The sequence below is a fragment of the Schistocerca piceifrons genome, chromosome 2 (genome assembly GCF_021461385.2).
Source record: "Schistocerca piceifrons isolate TAMUIC-IGC-003096 chromosome 2, iqSchPice1.1, whole genome shotgun sequence".
In the NCBI taxonomy this organism is placed as follows: Eukaryota; Metazoa; Arthropoda; class Insecta; order Orthoptera; family Acrididae; genus Schistocerca; species Schistocerca piceifrons.
In genome coordinates this window covers 39,971,208-39,991,706 of record NC_060139.1, presented here as the reverse complement: position 1 = coordinate 39,991,706, position 20,499 = coordinate 39,971,208, and the positions used below count along the sequence as shown (strand labels likewise).

At 50.6% G+C, this 20,499-nt stretch overlaps 21 non-coding genes across 21 annotated transcripts; 10 read left to right on the top strand and 11 right to left on the bottom strand.

Moving 5' to 3' along the window:
* Nucleotides 1-321: 321 nt before the first annotated feature.
* On the bottom strand, nucleotides 322-393 carry Trnag-ccc. The gene has a single exon. It is a non-coding gene; the product is annotated as a tRNA-Gly (tRNA).
* Nucleotides 394-1,076: 683 nt separating this feature from the next.
* Nucleotides 1,077-1,160, top strand: Trnal-uaa. Its single transcript has one exon. It is a non-coding gene; the product is annotated as a tRNA-Leu (tRNA).
* Nucleotides 1,161-2,285: 1,125 nt separating this feature from the next.
* On the bottom strand, nucleotides 2,286-2,357 carry Trnag-ccc. The gene has a single exon. It is a non-coding gene; the product is annotated as a tRNA-Gly (tRNA).
* A 683-nt stretch (nucleotides 2,358-3,040) lies between these two features.
* Nucleotides 3,041-3,124, top strand: Trnal-uaa. The gene has a single exon. It is a non-coding gene; the product is annotated as a tRNA-Leu (tRNA).
* Nucleotides 3,125-4,249: 1,125 nt separating this feature from the next.
* Trnag-ccc lies at nucleotides 4,250-4,321 on the bottom strand. Its single transcript has one exon. It is a non-coding gene; the product is annotated as a tRNA-Gly (tRNA).
* A 683-nt stretch (nucleotides 4,322-5,004) lies between these two features.
* Nucleotides 5,005-5,088, top strand: Trnal-uaa. Its single transcript has one exon. It is a non-coding gene; the product is annotated as a tRNA-Leu (tRNA).
* Nucleotides 5,089-6,213: 1,125 nt separating this feature from the next.
* On the bottom strand, nucleotides 6,214-6,285 carry Trnag-ccc. Its single transcript has one exon. It is a non-coding gene; the product is annotated as a tRNA-Gly (tRNA).
* A 683-nt stretch (nucleotides 6,286-6,968) lies between these two features.
* Nucleotides 6,969-7,052, top strand: Trnal-uaa. Its single transcript has one exon. It is a non-coding gene; the product is annotated as a tRNA-Leu (tRNA).
* A 1,125-nt stretch (nucleotides 7,053-8,177) lies between these two features.
* On the bottom strand, nucleotides 8,178-8,249 carry Trnag-ccc. Its single transcript has one exon. It is a non-coding gene; the product is annotated as a tRNA-Gly (tRNA).
* Nucleotides 8,250-8,932: 683 nt separating this feature from the next.
* Trnal-uaa lies at nucleotides 8,933-9,016 on the top strand. Its single transcript has one exon. It is a non-coding gene; the product is annotated as a tRNA-Leu (tRNA).
* Nucleotides 9,017-10,141: 1,125 nt separating this feature from the next.
* Nucleotides 10,142-10,213, bottom strand: Trnag-ccc. Its single transcript has one exon. It is a non-coding gene; the product is annotated as a tRNA-Gly (tRNA).
* Nucleotides 10,214-10,896: 683 nt separating this feature from the next.
* On the top strand, nucleotides 10,897-10,980 carry Trnal-uaa. The gene has a single exon. It is a non-coding gene; the product is annotated as a tRNA-Leu (tRNA).
* A 1,125-nt stretch (nucleotides 10,981-12,105) lies between these two features.
* On the bottom strand, nucleotides 12,106-12,177 carry Trnag-ccc. The gene has a single exon. It is a non-coding gene; the product is annotated as a tRNA-Gly (tRNA).
* A 683-nt stretch (nucleotides 12,178-12,860) lies between these two features.
* Nucleotides 12,861-12,944, top strand: Trnal-uaa. Its single transcript has one exon. It is a non-coding gene; the product is annotated as a tRNA-Leu (tRNA).
* Nucleotides 12,945-14,069: 1,125 nt separating this feature from the next.
* Nucleotides 14,070-14,141, bottom strand: Trnag-ccc. Its single transcript has one exon. It is a non-coding gene; the product is annotated as a tRNA-Gly (tRNA).
* Nucleotides 14,142-14,824: 683 nt separating this feature from the next.
* On the top strand, nucleotides 14,825-14,908 carry Trnal-uaa. The gene has a single exon. It is a non-coding gene; the product is annotated as a tRNA-Leu (tRNA).
* A 1,125-nt stretch (nucleotides 14,909-16,033) lies between these two features.
* On the bottom strand, nucleotides 16,034-16,105 carry Trnag-ccc. The gene has a single exon. It is a non-coding gene; the product is annotated as a tRNA-Gly (tRNA).
* Nucleotides 16,106-16,788: 683 nt separating this feature from the next.
* On the top strand, nucleotides 16,789-16,872 carry Trnal-uaa. Its single transcript has one exon. It is a non-coding gene; the product is annotated as a tRNA-Leu (tRNA).
* Nucleotides 16,873-17,997: 1,125 nt separating this feature from the next.
* Trnag-ccc lies at nucleotides 17,998-18,069 on the bottom strand. The gene has a single exon. It is a non-coding gene; the product is annotated as a tRNA-Gly (tRNA).
* A 683-nt stretch (nucleotides 18,070-18,752) lies between these two features.
* On the top strand, nucleotides 18,753-18,836 carry Trnal-uaa. Its single transcript has one exon. It is a non-coding gene; the product is annotated as a tRNA-Leu (tRNA).
* Nucleotides 18,837-19,962: 1,126 nt separating this feature from the next.
* Trnag-ccc lies at nucleotides 19,963-20,034 on the bottom strand. The gene has a single exon. It is a non-coding gene; the product is annotated as a tRNA-Gly (tRNA).
* Between the last annotated feature and the right edge of the window lie 465 nt (nucleotides 20,035-20,499).

The following is a 20,499-nucleotide window of genomic DNA, read 5'->3' as shown; positions in this document are numbered from 1 at the left end:
GGGGCGAATCTGTGGTCACAATAAAATGAAAGGTTCTGTCGTGTGTTTGTCGTTTTTTGGTCTCTCCCAGTCGTTTGTCGCGCCTGCCCTCTACATATATGCCCATTTCCAAGCGTCAGCTTTCGCGTCAGCCGAGCAAAGTCGAGACAAGTCGACACATGGAGACACACGATGCTGAGAAACGAAAGCCGCAGACTAGCGCCCTGGCAGCACGGACTGAGACGAGGGGCGAAGGAAAACTATTCGTACCGCGACAGTTCACAGTTTCGAAGATCGCGTTTCGTTACGTGGAATACCCGTAGAAGAAAAAAGTACCTTTTGTGCGGTGGCCGGGAATCGAACCCGGATCAACTGCTTGGGAAGCAACCATGCTGACCGTTACACCACCACCGCGTTGTGCTGCGTCCCACCCACGCCTTGATGTGTCGGCTACCCTCCTGCCATCAGAGGCCGAAGGCGACGGCGCTGTAGGCGCTCAACGCCAGGGCGGAGGTGAGCACATCTGAACGCAGTGCGTAGGTGCTGCTAGGGCGATGTAGCGTAGCTAGAAGCAGAACTGACAGCCGTTGAAAAACTGCCCTTTAATTTACAGCAGGGCGATAAAACAAATATCTAATGTGACGTACTTACTGATGATCCAGAGACGATTCAGCATGTGTGTGCCAATCCAGAAGTAGAAAGCGCCTAAGTATCACAATATTAAGTTGGTTAGTTTGATGCTCGCCTGGAGCCTATCATTAGCTTCCCCTGAGGGCGAAATGCACAGCGTAGCCGTTGCTAGGGAACGGCCTCTTCTGTCGTTTTTTGTTTTCTCTGCGTCAGTGTGAATATTGATAACTACAGTTCTGCTCGTTCCACTCAAGACAGATGGCGACGGAAAACAATGGTGTAAGGCACCATGTTTAAGCTGTGGTTCCCGAAAGTGAGGGTGGGGTGCAACCTCACATCTGACAACTCGTTTTAAATACTCTAAAACCAACGTATTTCCTTCACACAAGAAAAAAACACGCTAATTTCGCAGTCAGGCTCTGGAGATATACCGAGAAACGACGGTGGAAGAGATCTGGCGCCCACGCGTCAGATTGGCCGAGCGGTCTAAGGCGCCAGATTTAAGCTCTGGTTCCCGAAGGGGAGCGTGGGTTCGAACCCCACATCTGACAATGCATTTTAAATATTCCAAAACTACCAATTTCGTACATGCGGGAAAACAAGTAAATTACGCGGGAACAGGTTCCACAGATACTACGAGAAACGGCAGTGACTATGGTGCTTGCCTTGCAAGTCTGATTGTCTGGCGGCCTGAAAGAATGGAAAGCTGTTAGGAGACATGGCTTTCAGCCACGAGGCCCGGAATCGATTCCCGGTAGCCGAACATTCTTTTGTTTGCTGAGTCTTGGTTATTCTCACGGCATTTACGATATCTTTGGGTTGTGGTTTTTGGGGTCCAAGCATCAGGCGAGCAAACGTGAACGAAAGCAGATATGTGCGTAAATGAGTGTCAGGGCAGTAATAAAGGTGGATGAGACGGTGGATCGGGTATTGGACTGCAGACGTGCCACATTGCGTAGCTCGATAGCTGAGTAAGTTAGAGCGTCGTGCTGTGAACACAAAGGCCACGTATTCGACCGCACCAAGTGCCATTTCATTTTTTCCCCTAAATGACAATGCTTCCTCCAGCGACACACTGCCAGGTAAATAACAAGCGATCTTCACAAGAAGTAAGGTGTCTACACGTTGCGCGATACTGTCGCCAACGGCCACACCGCGCGTAGTGCAGCGGTTCTCGTCTGTTCACCGGCGTTAGGAATCGTTGGCCGTGGTTAGTACATGGATGCGTGCTCGGCTGGGAACTCGACGTGCTGTTGCCTTCTTTCATTTTGCATTTTTCCTTCGGCTTCGTTGTTGCTTAGCAATAATTATGCGGTCCCGCACGCTGACGCCACTCTTGCCTCTCGGTACACTAAGGGGCGAATCTGTGGCCACAATAAAATGAAAGGTTCTGTCGTGTGTTTGTCGTTTTTTGGTCTCTCCCAGTCGTTTGTCGCGCCTGCCCTCTACATATATGCCCATTTCCAAGCGTCAGCTTTCGCGTCAGCCGAGCAAAGTCGAGACAAGTCGACACATGGAGACACACGATGCTGAGAAACGAAAGCCGCAGACTAGCGCCCTGGCAGCACGGACTGAGACGAGGGGCGAAGGAAAACTATTCGTACCGCGACAGTTCACAGTTTCGAAGATCGCGTTTCGTTACGTGGAATACCCGTAGAAGAAAAAAGTACCTTTTGTGCGGTGGCCGGGAATCGAACCCGGATCAACTGCTTGGGAAGCAACCATGCTGACCGTTACACCACCACCGCGTTGTGCTGCGTCCCACCCACGCCTTGATGTGTCGGCTACCCTCCTGCCATCAGAGGCCGAAGGCGACGGCGCTGTAGGCGCTCAACGCCAGGGCGGAGGTGAGCACATCTGAACGCAGTGCGTAGGTGCTGCTAGGGCGATGTAGCGTAGCTAGAAGCAGAACTGACAGCCGTTGAAAAACTGCCCTTTAATTTACAGCAGGGCGATAAAACAAATATCTAATGTGACGTACTTACTGATGATCCAGAGACGATTCAGCATGTGTGTGCCAATCCAGAAGTAGAAAGCGCCTAAGTATCACAATATTAAGTTGGTTAGTTTGATGCTCGCCTGGAGCCTATCATTAGCTTCCCCTGAGGGCGAAATGCACAGCGTAGCCGTTGCTAGGGAACGGCCTCTTCTGTCGTTTTTTGTTTTCTCTGCGTCAGTGTGAATATTGATAACTACAGTTCTGCTCGTTCCACTCAAGACAGATGGCGACGGAAAACAATGGTGTAAGGCACCATGTTTAAGCTGTGGTTCCCGAAAGTGAGGGTGGGGTGCAACCTCACATCTGACAACTCGTTTTAAATACTCTAAAACCAACGTATTTCCTTCACACAAGAAAAAAACACGCTAATTTCGCAGTCAGGCTCTGGAGATATACCGAGAAACGACGGTGGAAGAGATCTGGCGCCCACGCGTCAGATTGGCCGAGCGGTCTAAGGCGCCAGATTTAAGCTCTGGTTCCCGAAGGGGAGCGTGGGTTCGAACCCCACATCTGACAATGCATTTTAAATATTCCAAAACTACCAATTTCGTACATGCGGGAAAACAAGTAAATTACGCGGGAACAGGTTCCACAGATACTACGAGAAACGGCAGTGACTATGGTGCTTGCCTTGCAAGTCTGATTGTCTGGCGGCCTGAAAGAATGGAAAGCTGTTAGGAGACATGGCTTTCAGCCACGAGGCCCGGAATCGATTCCCGGTAGCCGAACATTCTTTTGTTTGCTGAGTCTTGGTTATTCTCACGGCATTTACGATATCTTTGGGTTGTGGTTTTTGGGGTCCAAGCATCAGGCGAGCAAACGTGAACGAAAGCAGATATGTGCGTAAATGAGTGTCAGGGCAGTAATAAAGGTGGATGAGACGGTGGATCGGGTATTGGACTGCAGACGTGCCACAATGCGTAGCTCGATAGCTGAGTAAGTTAGAGCGTCGTGCTGTGAACACAAAGGCCACGTATTCGACCGCACCAAGTGCCATTTCATTTTTTCCCCTAAAAGACAATGCTTCCTCCAGCGACACACTGCCAGGTAAATAACAAGCGATCTTCACAAGAAGTAAGGTGTCTACACGTTGCGCGATACTGTCGCCAACGGCCACACCGCGCGTAGTGCAGCGGTTCTCGTCTGTTCACCGGCGTTAGGAATCGTTGGCCGTGGTTAGTACATGGATGCGTGCTCGGCTGGGAACTCGACGTGCTGTTGCCTTCTTTCATTTTGCATTTTTCCTTCGGCTTCGTTGTTGCTTAGCAATAATTATGCGGTCCCGCACGCTGACGCCACTCTTGCCTCTCGGTACACTAAGGGGCGAATCTGTGGCCACAATAAAATGAAAGGTTCTGTCGTGTGTTTGTCGTTTTTTGGTCTCTCCCAGTCGTTTGTCGCGCCTGCCCTCTACATATATGCCCATTTCCAAGCGTCAGCTTTCGCGTCAGCCGAGCAAAGTCGAGACAAGTCGACACATGGAGACACACGATGCTGAGAAACGAAAGCCGCAGACTAGCGCCCTGGCAGCACGGACTGAGACGAGGGGCGAAGGAAAACTATTCGTACCGCGACAGTTCACAGTTTCGAAGATCGCGTTTCGTTACGTGGAATACCCGTAGAAGAAAAAAGTACCTTTTGTGCGGTGGCCGGGAATCGAACCCGGATCAACTGCTTGGGAAGCAACCATGCTGACCGTTACACCACCACCGCGTTGTGCTGCGTCCCACCCACGCCTTGATGTGTCGGCTACCCTCCTGCCATCAGAGGCCGAAGGCGACGGCGCTGTAGGCGCTCAACGCCAGGGCGGAGGTGAGCACATCTGAACGCAGTGCGTAGGTGCTGCTAGGGCGATGTAGCGTAGCTAGAAGCAGAACTGACAGCCGTTGAAAAACTGCCCTTTAATTTACAGCAGGGCGATAAAACAAATATCTAATGTGACGTACTTACTGATGATCCAGAGACGATTCAGCATGTGTGTGCCAATCCAGAAGTAGAAAGCGCCTAAGTATCACAATATTAAGTTGGTTAGTTTGATGCTCGCCTGGAGCCTATCATTAGCTTCCCCTGAGGGCGAAATGCACAGCGTAGCCGTTGCTAGGGAACGGCCTCTTCTGTCGTTTTTTGTTTTCTCTGCGTCAGTGTGAATATTGATAACTACAGTTCTGCTCGTTCCACTCAAGACAGATGGCGACGGAAAACAATGGTGTAAGGCACCATGTTTAAGCTGTGGTTCCCGAAAGTGAGGGTGGGGTGCAACCTCACATCTGACAACTCGTTTTAAATACTCTAAAACCAACGTATTTCCTTCACACAAGAAAAAAACACGCTAATTTCTCAGTCAGGCTCTGGAGATATACCGAGAAACGACGGTGGAAGAGATCTGGCGCCCACGCGTCAGATTGGCCGAGCGGTCTAAGGCGCCAGATTTAAGCTCTGGTTCCCGAAGGGGAGCGTGGGTTCGAACCCCACATCTGACAATGCATTTTAAATATTCCAAAACTACCAATTTCGTACATGCGGGAAAACAAGTAAATTACGCGGGAACAGGTTCCACAGATACTACGAGAAACGGCAGTGACTATGGTGCTTGCCTTGCAAGTCTGATTGTCTGGCGGCCTGAAAGAATGGAAAGCTGTTAGGAGACATGGCTTTCAGCCACGAGGCCCGGAATCGATTCCCGGTAGCCGAACATTCTTTTGTTTGCTGAGTCTTGGTTATTCTCACGGCATTTACGATATCTTTGGGTTGTGGTTTTTGGGGTCCAAGCATCAGGCGAGCAAACGTGAACGAAAGCAGATATGTGCGTAAATGAGTGTCAGGGCAGTAATAAAGGTGGATGAGACGGTGGATCGGGTATTGGACTGCAGACGTGCCACAATGCGTAGCTCGATAGCTGAGTAAGTTAGAGCGTCGTGCTGTGAACACAAAGGCCACGTATTCGACCGCACCAAGTGCCATTTCATTTTTTCCCCTAAAAGACAATGCTTCCTCCAGCGACACACTGCCAGGTAAATAACAAGCGATCTTCACAAGAAGTAAGGTGTCTACACGTTGCGCGATACTGTCGCCAACGGCCACACCGCGCGTAGTGCAGCGGTTCTCGTCTGTTCACCGGCGTTAGGAATCGTTGGCCGTGGTTAGTACATGGATGCGTGCTCGGCTGGGAACTCGACGTGCTGTTGCCTTCTTTCATTTTGCATTTTTCCTTCGGCTTCGTTGTTGCTTAGCAATAATTATGCGGTCCCGCACGCTGACGCCACTCTTGCCTCTCGGTACACTAAGGGGCGAATCTGTGGAGACAATAAAATGAAAGGTTCTGTCGTGTGTTTGTCGTTTTTTGGTCTCTCCCAGTCGTTTGTCGCGCCTGCCCTCTACATATATGCCCATTTCCAAGCGTCAGCTTTCGCGTCAGCCGAGCAAAGTCGAGACAAGTCGACACATGGAGACACACGATGCTGAGAAACGAAAGCCGCAGACTAGCGCCCTGGCAGCACGGACTGAGACGAGGGGCGAAGGAAAACTATTCGTACCGCGACAGTTCACAGTTTCGAAGATCGCGTTTCGTTACGTGGAATACCCGTAGAAGAAAAAAGTACCTTTCGTGCGGTGGCCGGGAATCGAACCCGGATCAACTGCTTGGGAAGCAACCATGCTGACCGTTACACCACCACCGCGTTGTGCTGCGTCCCACCCACGCCTTGATGTGTCGGCTACCCTCCTGCCATCAGAGGCCGAAGGCGACGGCGCTGTAGGCGCTCAACGCCAGGGCGGAGGTGAGCACATCTGAACGCAGTGCGTAGGTGCTGCTAGGGCGATGTAGCGTAGCTAGAAGCAGAACTGACAGCCGTTGAAAAACTGCCCTTTAATTTACAGCAGGGCGATAAAACAAATATCTAATGTGACGTACTTACTGATGATCCAGAGACGATTCAGCATGTGTGTGCCAATCCAGAAGTAGAAAGCGCCTAAGTATCACAATATTAAGTTGGTTAGTTTGATGCTCGCCTGGAGCCTATCATTAGCTTCCCCTGAGGGCGAAATGCACAGCGTAGCCGTTGCTAGGGAACGGCCTCTTCTGTCGTTTTTTGTTTTCTCTGCGTCAGTGTGAATATTGATAACTACAGTTCTGCTCGTTCCACTCAAGACAGATGGCGACGGAAAACAATGGTGTAAGGCACCATGTTTAAGCTGTGGTTCCCGAAAGTGAGGGTGGGGTGCAACCTCACATCTGACAACTCGTTTTAAATACTCTAAAACCAACGTATTTCCTTCACACAAGAAAAAAACACGCTAATTTCGCAGTCAGGCTCTGGAGATATACCGAGAAACGACGGTGGAAGAGATCTGGCGCCCACGCGTCAGATTGGCCGAGCGGTCTAAGGCGCCAGATTTAAGCTCTGGTTCCCGAAGGGGAGCGTGGGTTCGAACCCCACATCTGACAATGCATTTTAAATATTCCAAAACTACCAATTTCGTACATGCGGGAAAACAAGTAAATTACGCGGGAACAGGTTCCACAGATACTACGAGAAACGGCTGTGACTATGGTGCTTGCCTTGCAAGTCTGATTGTCTGGCGGCCTGAAAGAATGGAAAGCTGTTAGGAGACATGGCTTTCAGCCACGAGGCCCGGAATCGATTCCCGGTAGCCGAACATTCTTTTGTTTGCTGAGTCTTGGTTATTCTCACGGCATTTACGATATCTTTGGGTTGTGGTTTTTGGGGTCCAAGCATCAGGCGAGCAAACGTGAACGAAAGCAGATATGTGCGTAAATGAGTGTCAGGGCAGTAATAAAGGTGGATGAGACGGTGGATCGGGTATTGGACTGCAGACGTGCCACAATGCGTAGCTCGATAGCTGAGTAAGTTAGAGCGTCGTGCTGTGAACACAAAGGCCACGTATTCGACCGCACCAAGTGCCATTTCATTTTTTCCCCTAAAAGACAATGCTTCCTCCAGCGACACACTGCCAGGTAAATAACAAGCGATCTTCACAAGAAGTAAGGTGTCTACACGTTGCGCGATACTGTCGCCAACGGCCACACCGCGCGTAGTGCAGCGGTTCTCGTCTGTTCACCGGCGTTAGGAATCGTTGGCCGTGGTTAGTACATGGATGCGTGCTCGGCTGGGAACTCGACGTGCTGTTGCCTTCTTTCATTTTGCATTTTTCCTTCGGCTTCGTTGTTGCTTAGCAATAATTATGCGGTCCCGCACGCTGACGCCACTCTTGCCTCTCGGTACACTAAGGGGCGAATCTGTGGCCACAATAAAATGAAAGGTTCTGTCGTGTGTTTGTCGTTTTTTGGTCTCTCCCAGTCGTTTGTCGCGCCTGCCCTCTACATATATGCCCATTTCCAAGCGTCAGCTTTCGCGTCAGCCGAGCAAAGTCGAGACAAGTCGACACATGGAGACACACGATGCTGAGAAACGAAAGCCGCAGACTAGCGCCCTGGCAGCACGGACTGAGACGAGGGGCGAAGGAAAACTATTCGTACCGCGACAGTTCACAGTTTCGAAGATCGCGTTTCGTTACGTGGAATACCCGTAGAAGAAAAAAGTACCTTTTGTGCGGTGGCCGGGAATCGAACCCGGATCAACTGCTTGGGAAGCAACCATGCTGACCGTTACACCACCACCGCGTTGTGCTGCGTCCCACCCACGCCTTGATGTGTCGGCTACCCTCCTGCCATCAGAGGCCGAAGGCGACGGCGCTGTAGGCGCTCAACGCCAGGGCGGAGGTGAGCACATCTGAACGCAGTGCGTAGGTGCTGCTAGGGCGATGTAGCGTAGCTAGAAGCAGAACTGACAGCCGTTGAAAAACTGCCCTTTAATTTACAGCAGGGCGATAAAACAAATATCTAATGTGACGTACTTACTGATGATCCAGAGACGATTCAGCATGTGTGTGCCAATCCAGAAGTAGAAAGCGCCTAAGTATCACAATATTAAGTTGGTTAGTTTGATGCTCGCCTGGAGCCTATCATTAGCTTCCCCTGAGGGCGAAATGCACAGCGTAGCCGTTGCTAGGGAACGGCCTCTTCTGTCGTTTTTTGTTTTCTCTGCGTCAGTGTGAATATTGATAACTACAGTTCTGCTCGTTCCACTCAAGACAGATGGCGACGGAAAACAATGGTGTAAGGCACCATGTTTAAGCTGTGGTTCCCGAAAGTGAGGGTGGGGTGCAACCTCACATCTGACAACTCGTTTTAAATACTCTAAAACCAACGTATTTCCTTCACACAAGAAAAAAACACGCTAATTTCGCAGTCAGGCTCTGGAGATATACCGAGAAACGACGGTGGAAGAGATTTGGCGCCCACGCGTCAGATTGGCCGAGCGGTCTACGGCGCCAGATTTAAGCTCTGGTTCCCGAAGGGGAGCGTGGGTTCGAACCCCACATCTGACAATGCATTTTAAATATTCCAAAACTAACAATTTCGTACATGCGGGAAAACAAGTAAATTACGCGGGAACAGGTTCCACAGATACTACGAGAAACGGCAGTGACTATGGTGCTTGCCTTGCAAGTCTGATTGTCTGGCGGCCTGAAAGAATGGAAAGCTGTTAGGAGACATGGCTTTCAGCCACGAGGCCCGGAATCGATTCCCGGTAGCCGAACATTCTTTTGTTTGCTGAGTCTTGGTTATTCTCACGGCATTTACGATATCTTTGGGTTGTGGTTTTTGGGGTCCAAGCATCAGGCGAGCAAACGTGAACGAAAGCAGATATGTGCGTAAATGAGTGTCAGGGCAGTAATAAAGGTGGATGAGACGGTGGATCGGGTATTGGACTGCAGACGTGCCACAATGCGTAGCTCGATAGCTGAGTAAGTTAGAGCGTCGTGCTGTGAACACAAAGGCCACGTATTCGACCGCACCAAGTGCCATTTCATTTTTTCCCCTAAAAGACAATGCTTCCTCCAGCGACACACTGCCAGGTAAATAACAAGCGATCTTCACAAGAAGTAAGGTGTCTACACGTTGCGCGATACTGTCGCCAACGGCCACACCGCGCGTAGTGCAGCGGTTCTCGTCTGTTCACCGGCGTTAGGAATCGTTGGCCGTGGTTAGTACATGGATGCGTGCTCGGCTGGGAACTCGACGTGCTGTTGCCTTCTTTCATTTTGCATTTTTCCTTCGGCTTCGTTGTTGCTTAGCAATAATTATGCGGTCCCGCACGCTGACGCCACTCTTGCCTCTCGGTACACTAAGGGGCGAATCTGTGGCCGCAATAAAATGAAAGGTTCTGTCGTGTGTTTGTCGTTTTTTGGTCTCTCCCAGTCGTTTGTCGCGCCTGCCCTCTACATATATGCCCATTTCCAAGCGTCAGCTTTCGCGTCAGCCGAGCAAAGTCGAGACAAGTCGACACATGGAGACACACGATGCTGAGAAACGAAAGCCGCAGACTAGCGCCCTGGCAGCACGGACTGAGACGAGGGGCGAAGGAAAACTATTCGTACCGCGACAGTTCACAGTTTCGAAGATCGCGTTTCGTTACGTGGAATACCCGTAGAAGAAAAAAGTACCTTTTGTGCGGTGGCCGGGAATCGAACCCGGATCAACTGCTTGGGAAGCAACCATGCTGACCGTTACACCACCACCGCGTTGTGCTGCGTCCCACCCACGCCTTGATGTGTCGGCTACCCTCCTGCCATCAGAGGCCGAAGGCGACGGCGCTGTAGGCGCTCAACGCCAGGGCGGAGGTGAGCACATCTGAACGCAGTGCGTAGGTGCTGCTAGGGCGATGTAGCGTAGCTAGAAGCAGAACTGACAGCCGTTGAAAAACTGCCCTTTAATTTACAGCAGGGCGATAAAACAAATATCTAATGTGACGTACTTACTGATGATCCAGAGACGATTCAGCATGTGTGTGCCAATCCAGAAGTAGAAAGCGCCTAAGTATCACAATATTAAGTTGGTTAGTTTGATGCTCGCCTGGAGCCTATCATTAGCTTCCCCTGAGGGCGAAATGCACAGCGTAGCCGTTGCTAGGGAACGGCCTCTTCTGTCGTTTTTTGTTTTCTCTGCGTCAGTGTGAATATTGATAACTACAGTTCTGCTCGTTCCACTCAAGACAGATGGCGACGGAAAACAATGGTGTAAGGCACCATGTTTAAGCTGTGGTTCCCGAAAGTGAGGGTGGGGTGCAACCTCACATCTGACAACTCGTTTTAAATACTCTAAAACCAACGTATTTCCTTCACACAAGAAAAAAACACGCTAATTTCGCAGTCAGGCTCTGGAGATATACCGAGAAACGACGGTGGAAGAGATCTGGCGCCCACGCGTCAGATTGGCCGAGCGGTCTAAGGCGCCAGATTTAAGCTCTGGTTCCCGAAGGGGAGCGTGGGTTCGAACCCCACATCTGACAATGCATTTTAAATATTCCAAAACTACCAATTTCGTACATGCGGGAAAACAAGTAAATTACGCGGGAACAGGTTCCACAGATACTACGAGAAACGGCAGTGACTATGGTGCTTGCCTTGCAAGTCTGATTGTCTGGCGGCCTGAAAGAATGGAAAGCTGTTAGGAGACATGGCTTTCAGCCACGAGGCCCGGTATCGATTCCCGGTAGCCGAACATTCTTTTGTTTGCTGAGTCTTGGTTATTCTCACGGCATTTACGATATCTTTGGGTTGTGGTTTTTGGGGTCCAAGCATCAGGCGAGCAAACGTGAACGAAAGCAGATATGTGCGTAAATGAGTGTCAGGGCAGTAATAAAGGTGGATGAGACGGTGGATCGGGTATTGGACTGCAGACGTGCCACAATGCGTAGCTCGATAGCTGAGTAAGTTAGAGCGTCGTGCTGTGAACACAAAGGCCACGTATTCGACCGCACCAAGTGCCATTTCATTTTTTCCCCTAAAAGACAATGCTTCCTCCAGCGACACACTGCCAGGTAAATAACAAGCGATCTTCACAAGAAGTAAGGTGTCTACACGTTGCGCGATACTGTCGCCAACGGCCACACCGCGCGTAGTGCAGCGGTTCTCGTCTGTTCACCGGCGTTAGGAATCGTTGGCCGTGGTTAGTACATGGATGCGTGCTCGGCTGGGAACTCGACGTGCTGTTGCCTTCTTTCATTTTGCATTTTTCCTTCGGCTTCGTTGTTGCTTAGCAATAATTATGCGGTCCCGCACGCTGACGCCACTCTTGCCTCTCGGTACACTAAGGGGCGAATCTGTGGCCACAATAAAATGAAAGGTTCTGTCGTGTGTTTGTCGTTTTTTGGTCTCTCCCAGTCGTTTGTCGCGCCTGCCCTCTACATATATGCCCATTTCCAAGCGTCAGCTTTCGCGTCAGCCGAGCAAAGTCGAGACAAGTCGACACATGGAGACACACGATGCTGAGAAACGAAAGCCGCAGACTAGCGCCCTGGCAGCACGGACTGAGACGAGGGGCGAAGGAAAACTATTCGTACCGCGACAGTTCACAGTTTCGAAGATCGCGTTTCGTTACGTGGAATACCCGTAGAAGAAAAAAGTACCTTTTGTGCGGTGGCCGGGAATCGAACCCGGATCAACTGCTTGGGAAGCAACCATGCTGACCGTTACACCACCACCGCGTTGTGCTGCGTCCCACCCACGCCTTGATGTGTCGGCTACCCTCCTGCCATCAGAGGCCGAAGGCGACGGCGCTGTAGGCGCTCAACGCCAGGGCGGAGGTGAGCACATCTGAACGCAGTGCGTAGGTGCTGCTAGGGCGATGTAGCGTAGCTAGAAGCAGAACTGACAGCCGTTGAAAAACTGCCCTTTAATTTACAGCAGGGCGATAAAACAAATATCTAATGTGACGTACTTACTGATGATCCAGAGACGATTCAGCATGTGTGTGCCAATCCAGAAGTAGAAAGCGCCTAAGTATCACAATATTAAGTTGGTTAGTTTGATGCTCGCCTGGAGCCTATCATTAGCTTCCCCTGAGGGCGAAATGCACAGCGTAGCCGTTGCTAGGGAACGGCCTCTTCTGTCGTTTTTTGTTTTCTCTGCGTCAGTGTGAATATTGATAACTACAGTTCTGCTCGTTCCACTCAAGACAGATGGCGACGGAAAACAATGGTGTAAGGCACCATGTTTAAGCTGTGGTTCCCGAAAGTGAGGGTGGGGTGCAACCTCACATCTGACAACTCGTTTTAAATACTCTAAAACCAACGTATTTCCTTCACACAAGAAAAAAACACGCTAATTTCGCAGTCAGGCTCTGGAGATATACCGAGAAACGACGGTGGAAGAGATCTGGCGCCCACGCGTCAGATTGGCCGAGCGGTCTAAGGCGCCAGATTTAAGCTCTGGTTCCCGAAGGGGAGCGTGGGTTCGAACCCCACATCTGACAATGCATTTTAAATATTCCAAAACTACCAATTTCGTACATGCGGGAAAACAAGTAAATTACGCGGGAACAGGTTCCACAGATACTACGAGAAACGGCAGTGACTATGGTGCTTGCCTTGCAAGTCTGATTGTCTGGCGGCCTGAAAGAATGGAAAGCTGTTAGGAGACATGGCTTTCAGCCACGAGGCCCGGAATCGATTCCCGGTAGCCGAACATTCTTTTGTTTGCTGAGTCTTGGTTATTCTCACGGCATTTACGATATCTTTGGGTTGTGGTTTTTGGGGTCCAAGCATCAGGCGAGCAAACGTGAACGAAAGCAGATATGTGCGTAAATGAGTGTCAGGGCAGTAATAAAGGTGGATGAGACGGTGGATCGGGTATTGGACTGCAGACGTGCCACAATGCGTAGCTCGATAGCTGAGTAAGTTAGAGCGTCGTGCTGTGAACACAAAGGCCACGTATTCGACCGCACCAAGTGCCATTTCATTTTTTCCCCTAAAAGACAATGCTTCCTCCAGCGACACACTGCCAGGTAAATAACAAGCGATCTTCACAAGAAGTAAGGTGTCTACACGTTGCGCGATACTGTCGCCAACGGCCACACCGCGCGTAGTGCAGCGGTTCTCGTCTGTTCACCGGCGTTAGGAATCGTTGGCCGTGGTTAGTACATGGATGCGTGCTCGGCTGGGAACTCGACGTGCTGTTGCCTTCTTTCATTTTGCATTTTTCCTTCGGCTTCGTTGTTGCTTAGCAATAATTATGCGGTCCCGCACGCTGACGCCACTCTTGCCTCTCGGTACACTAAGGGGCGAATCTGTGGCCACAATAAAATGAAAGGTTCTGTCGTGTGTTTGTCGTTTTTTGGTCTCTCCCAGTCGTTTGTCGCGCCTGCCCTCTACATATATGCCCATTTCCAAGCGTCAGCTTTCGCGTCAGCCGAGCAAAGTCGAGACAAGTCGACACATGGAGACACACGATGCTGAGAAACGAAAGCCGCAGACTAGCGCCCTGGCAGCACGGACTGAGACGAGGGGCGAAGGAAAACTATTCGTACCGCGACAGTTCACAGTTTCGAAGATCGCGTTTCGTTACGTGGAATACCCGTAGAAGAAAAAAGTACCTTTTGTGCGGTGGCCGGGAATCGAACCCGGATCAACTGCTTGGGAAGCAACCATGCTGACCGTTACACCACCACCGCGTTGTGCTGCGTCCCACCCACGCCTTGATGTGTCGGCTACCCTCCTGCCATCAGAGGCCGAAGGCGACGGCGCTGTAGGCGCTCAACGCCAGGGCGGAGGTGAGCACATCTGAACGCAGTGCGTAGGTGCTGCTAGGGCGATGTAGCGTAGCTAGAAGCAGAACTGACAGCCGTTGAAAAACTGCCCTTTAATTTACAGCAGGGCGATAAAACAAATATCTAATGTGACGTACTTACTGATGATCCAGAGACGATTCAGCATGTGTGTGCCAATCCAGAAGTAGAAAGCGCCTAAGTATCACAATATTAAGTTGGTTAGTTTGATGCTCGCCTGGAGCCTATCATTAGCTTCCCCTGAGGGCGAAATGCACAGCGTAGCCGTTGCTAGGGAACGGCCTCTTCTGTCGTTTTTTGTTTTCTCTGCGTCAGTGTGAATATTGATAACTACAGTTCTGCTCGTTCCACTCAAGACAGATGGCGACGGAAAACAATGGTGTAAGGCACCATGTTTAAGCTGTGGTTCCCGAAAGTGAGGGTGGGGTGCAACCTCACATCTGACAACTCGTTTTAAATACTCTAAAACCAACGTATTTCCTTCACACAAGAAAAAAACACGCTAATTTCGCAGTCAGGCTCTGGAGATATACCGAGAAACGACGGTGGAAGAGATCTGGCGCCCACGCGTCAGATTGGCCGAGCGGTCTAAGGCGCCAGATTTAAGCTCTGGTTCCCGAAGGGGAGCGTGGGTTCGAACCCCACATCTGACAATGCATTTTAAATATTCCAAAACTACCAATTTCGTACATGCGGGAAAACAAGTAAATTACGCGGGAACAGGTTCCACAGATACTACGAGAAACGGCAGTGACTATGGTGCTTGCCTTGCAAGTCTGATTGTCTGGCGGCCTGAAAGAATGGAAAGCTGTTAGGAGACATGGCTTTCAGCCACGAGGCCCGGAATCGATTCCCGGTAGCCGAACATTCTTTTGTTTGCTGAGTCTTGGTTATTCTCACGGCATTTACGATATCTTTGGGTTGTGGTTTTTGGGGTCCAAGCATCAGGCGAGCAAACGTGAACGAAAGCAGATATGTGCGTAAATGAGTGTCAGGGCAGTAATAAAGGTGGATGAGACGGTGGATCGGGTATTGGACTGCAGACGTGCCACAATGCGTAGCTCGATAGCTGAGTAAGTTAGAGCGTCGTGCTGTGAACACAAAGGCCACGTATTCGACCGCACCAAGTGCCATTTCATTTTTTCCCCTAAAAGACAATGCTTCCTCCAGCGACACACTGCCAGGTAAATAACAAGCGATCTTCACAAGAAGTAAGGTGTCTACACGTTGCGCGATACTGTCGCCAACGGCCACACCGCGCGTAGTGCAGCGGTTCTCGTCTGTTCACCGGCGTTAGGAATCGTTGGCCGTGGTTAGTACATGGATGCGTGCTCGGCTGGGAACTCGACGTGCTGTTGCCTTCTTTCATTTTGCATTTTTCCTTCGGCTTCGTTGTTGCTTAGCAATAATTATGCGGTCCCGCACGCTGACGCCACTCTTGCCTCTCGGTACACTAAGGGGCGAATCTGTGGCCACAATAAAATGAAAGGTTCTGTCGTGTGTTTGTCGTTTTTTGGTCTCTCCCAGTCGTTTGTCGCGCCTGCCCTCTACATATATGCCCATTTCCAAGCGTCAGCTTTCGCGTCAGCCGAGCAAAGTCGAGACAAGTCGACACATGGAGACACACGATGCTGAGAAACGAAAGCCGCAGACTAGCGCCCTGGCAGCACGGACTGAGACGAGGGGCGAAGGAAAACTATTCGTACCGCGACAGTTCACAGTTTCGAAGATCGCGTTTCGTTACGTGGAATACCCGTAGAAGAAAAAAGTACCTTTTGTGCGGTGGCCGGGAATCGAACCCGGATCAACTGCTTGGGAAGCAACCATGCTGACCGTTACACCACCACCGCGTTGTGCTGCGTCCCACCCACGCCTTGATGTGTCGGCTACCCTCCTGCCATCAGAGGCCGAAGGCGACGGCGCTGTAGGCGCTCAACGCCAGGGCGGAGGTGAGCACATCTGAACGCAGTGCGTAGGTGCTGCTAGGGCGATGTAGCGTAGCTAGAAGCAGAACTGACAGCCGTTGAAAAACTGCCCTTTAATTTACAGCAGGGCGATAAAACAAATATCTAATGTGACGTACTTACTGATGATCCAGAGACGATTCAGCATGTGTGTGCCAATCCAGAAGTAGAAAGCGCCTAAGTATCACAATATTAAGTTGGTTAGTTTGATGCTCGCCTGGAGCCTATCATTAGCTTCCCCTGAGGGCGAAATGCACAGCGTAGCCGTTGCTAGGGAACGGCCTCTTCTGTCGTTTTTTGTTTTCTCTGCGTCAGTGTGAATATTGATAACTACAGTTCTGCTCGTTCCACTCAAGACAGATGGCGACGGAAAACAATGGTGTAAGGCACCATGTTTAAGCTGTGGTTCCCGAAAGTGAGGGTGGGGTGCAACCTCACATCTGACAACTCGTTTTAAATACTCTAAAACCAACGTATTTCCTTCACACAAGAAAAAAACACGCTAATTTCGCAGTCAGGCTCTGGAGATATACCGAGAAACGACGGTGGAAGAGATCTGGCGCCCACGCGTCAGATTGGCCGAGCGGTCTAAGGCGCCAGATTTAAGCTCTGGTTCCCGAAGGGGAGCGTGGGTTCGAACCCCACATCTGACAATGCATTTTAAATATTCCAAAACTACCAATTTCGTACATGCGGGAAAACAAGTAAATTACGCGGGAACAGGTTCCACAGATACTACGAGAAACGGCAGTGACTATGGTGCTTGCCTTGCAAGTCTGATTGTCTGGCGGCCTGAAAGAATGGAAAGCTGTTAGGAGACATGGCTTTCAGCCACGAGGCCCGGAATCGATTCCCGGTAGCCGAACATTCTTTTGTTTGCTGAGTCTTGGTTATTCTCACGGCATTTACGATATCTTTGGGTTGTGGTTTTTGGGGTCCAAGCATCAGGCGAGCAAACGTGAACGAAAGCAGATATGTGCGTAAATGAGTGTCAGGGCAGTAATAAAGGTGGATGTGACGGTGGATCGGGTATTGGACTGCAGACGTGCCACAATGCGTAGCTCGATAGCTGAGTAAGTTAGAGCGTCGTGCTGTGAACACAAAGGCCACGTATTCGACCGCACCAAGTGCCATTTCATTTTTTCCCCTAAAAGACAATGCTTCCTCCAGCGACACACTGCCAGGTAAATAACAAGCGATCTTCACAAGAAGTAAGGTGTCTACACGTTGCGCGATACTGTCGCCAACGGCCACACCGCGCGTAGTGCAGCGGTTCTCGTCTGTTCACCGGCGTTAGGAATCGTTGGCCGTGGTTAGTACATGGATGCGTGCTCGGCTGGGAACTCGACGTGCTGTTGCCTTCTTTCATTTTGCATTTTTCCTTCGGCTTCGTTGTTGCTTAGCAATAATTATGCGGTCCCGCACGCTGACGCCACTCTTGCCTCTCGGTACACTAAGGGGCGAATCTGTGGCCACAATAAAATGAAAGGTTCTGTCGTGTGTTTGTCGTTTTTTGGTCTCTCCCAGTCGTTTGTCGCGCCTGCCCTCTACATATATGCCCATTTCCAAGCGTCAGCTTTCGCGTCAGCCGAGCAAAGTCGAGACAAGTCGACACATGGAGACACACGATGCTGAGAAACGAAAGCCGCAGACTAGCGCCCTGGCAGCACGGACTGAGACGAGGGGCGAAGGAAAACTATTCGTACCGCGACAGTTCACAGTTTCGAAGATCGCGTTTCGTTACGTGGAATACCCGTAGAAGAAAAAAGTACCTTTTGTGCGGTGGCTGGGAATCGAACCCGGATCAACTGCTTGGGAAGCAACCATGCTGACCGTTACACCACCACCGCGTTGTGCTGCGTCCCACCCACGCCTTGATGTGTCGGCTACCCTCCTGCCATCAGAGGCCGAAGGCGACGGCGCTGTAGGCGCTCAACGCCAGGGCGGAGGTGAGCACATCTGAACGCAGTGCGTAGGTGCTGCTAGGGCGATGTAGCGTAGCTAGAAGCAGAACTGACAGCCGTTGAAAAACTGCCCTTTAATTTACAGCAGGGCGATAAAACAAATATCTAATGTGACGTACTTACTGATGATCCAGAGACGATTCAGCATGTGTGTGCCAATCCAGAAGTAGAAAGCGCCTAAGTATCACAATATTAAGTTGGTTAGTTTGATGCTCGCCTGGAGCCTATCATTAGCTTCCCCTGAGGGCGAAATGCACAGCGTAGCCGTTGCTAGGGAACGGCCTCTTCTGTCGTTTTTTGTTTTCTCTGCGTCAGTGTGAATATTGATAACTACAGTTCTGCTCGTTCCACTCAAGACAGATGGCGACGGAAAACAATGGTGTAAGGCACCATGTTTAAGCTGTGGTTCCCGAAAGTGAGGGTGGGGTGCAACCTCACATCTGACAACTCGTTTTAAGTACTCTAAAACCAACGTATTTCCTTCACACAAGAAAAAAACACGCTAATTTCGCAGTCAGGCTCTGGAGATATACCGAGAAACGACGGTGGAAGAGATTTGGCGCCCACGCGTCAGATTGGCCGAGCGGTCTAAGGCGCCAGATTTAAGCTCTGGTTCCCGAAGGGGAGCGTGGGTTCGAACCCCACATCTGACAATGCATTTTAAATATTCCAAAACTACCAATTTCGTACATGCGGGAAAACAAGTAAATTACGCGGGAACAGGTTCCACAGATACTACGAGAAACGGCAGTGACTATGGTGCTTGCCTTGCAAGTCTGATTGTCTGGCGGCCTGAAAGAATGGAAAGCTGTTAGGAGACATGGCTTTCAGCCACGAGGCCCGGAATCGATTCCCGGTAGCCGAACATTCTTTTGTTTGCTGAGTCTTGGTTATTCTCACGGCATTTACGATATCTTTGGGTTGTGGTTTTTGGGGTCCAAGCATCAGGCGAGCAAACGTGAACGAAAGCAGATATGTGCGTAAATGAGTGTCAGGGCAGTAATAAAGGTGGATGAGACGGTGGATCGGGTATTGGACTGCAGACGTGCCACATTGCGTAGCTCGATAGCTGAGTAAGTTAGAGCGTCGTGCTGTGAACACAAAGGCCACGTATTCGACCGCACCAAGTGCCATTTCATTTTTCTCCCCTAAAAGACAATGCTTCCTCCAGCGACACACTGCCAGGTAAATAACAAGCGATCTTCACAAGAAGTAAGGTGTCTACACGTTGCGCGATACTGTCGCCAACGGCCACACCGCGCGTAGTGCAGCGGTTCTCGTCTGTTCACCGGCGTTAGGAATCGTTGGCCGTGGTTAGTACATGGATGCGTGCTCGGCTGGGAACTCGACGTGCTGTTGCCTTCTTTCATTTTGCATTTTTCCTTCGGCTTCGTTGTTGCTTAGCAATAATTATGCGGTCCCGCACGCTGACGCCACTCTTGCCTCTCGGTACACTAAGGGGCGAATCTGTGGCCACAATAAAATGAAAGGTTCTGTCGTGTGTTTGTCGTTTTTTGGTCTCTCCCAGTCGTTTGTCGCGCCTGCCCTCTACATATATGCCCATTTCCAAGCGTCAGCTTTCGCGTCAGCCGAGCAAAGTCGAGACAAGTCGACACATGGAGACACACGATGCTGAGAAACGAAAGCCGCAGACTAGCGCCCTGGCAGCACGGACTGAGACGAGGGGCGAAGGAAAACTATTCGTACCGCGACAGTTCACAGTTTCGAAGATCGCGTTTCGTTACGTGGAATACCCGTAGAAGAAAAAAGTACCTTTTGTGCGGTGGCCGGGAATCGAACCCGGATCAACTGCTTGGGAAGCAACCATGCTGACCGTTACACCACCACCGCGTTGTGCTGCGTCCCACCCACGCCTTGATGTGTCGGCTACCCTCCTGCCATCAGAGGCCGAAGGCGACGGCGCTGTAGGCGCTCAACGCCAGGGCGGAGGTGAGCACATCTGAACGCAGTGCGTAGGTGCTGCTAGGGCGATGTAGCGTAGCTAGAAGCAGAACTGACAGCCGTTGAAAAACTGCCCTTTAATTTACAGCAGGGCGATAAAACAAATATCTAATGTGACGTACTTACTGATGATCCAGAGACGATTCAGCATGTGTGTGCCAATCCAGAAGTAGAAAGCGCCTAAGTATCACAATATTAAGTTGGTTAGTTTGATGCTCGCCTGGAGCCTATCATTAGCTTCCCCTGAGGGCGAAATGCACAGCGTAGCCGTTGCTAGGGAACGGCCTCTTCTGTCGTTTTTTGTTTTCTCTGCGTCAGTGTGAATATTGATAACTACAGTTCTGCTCGTTCCAC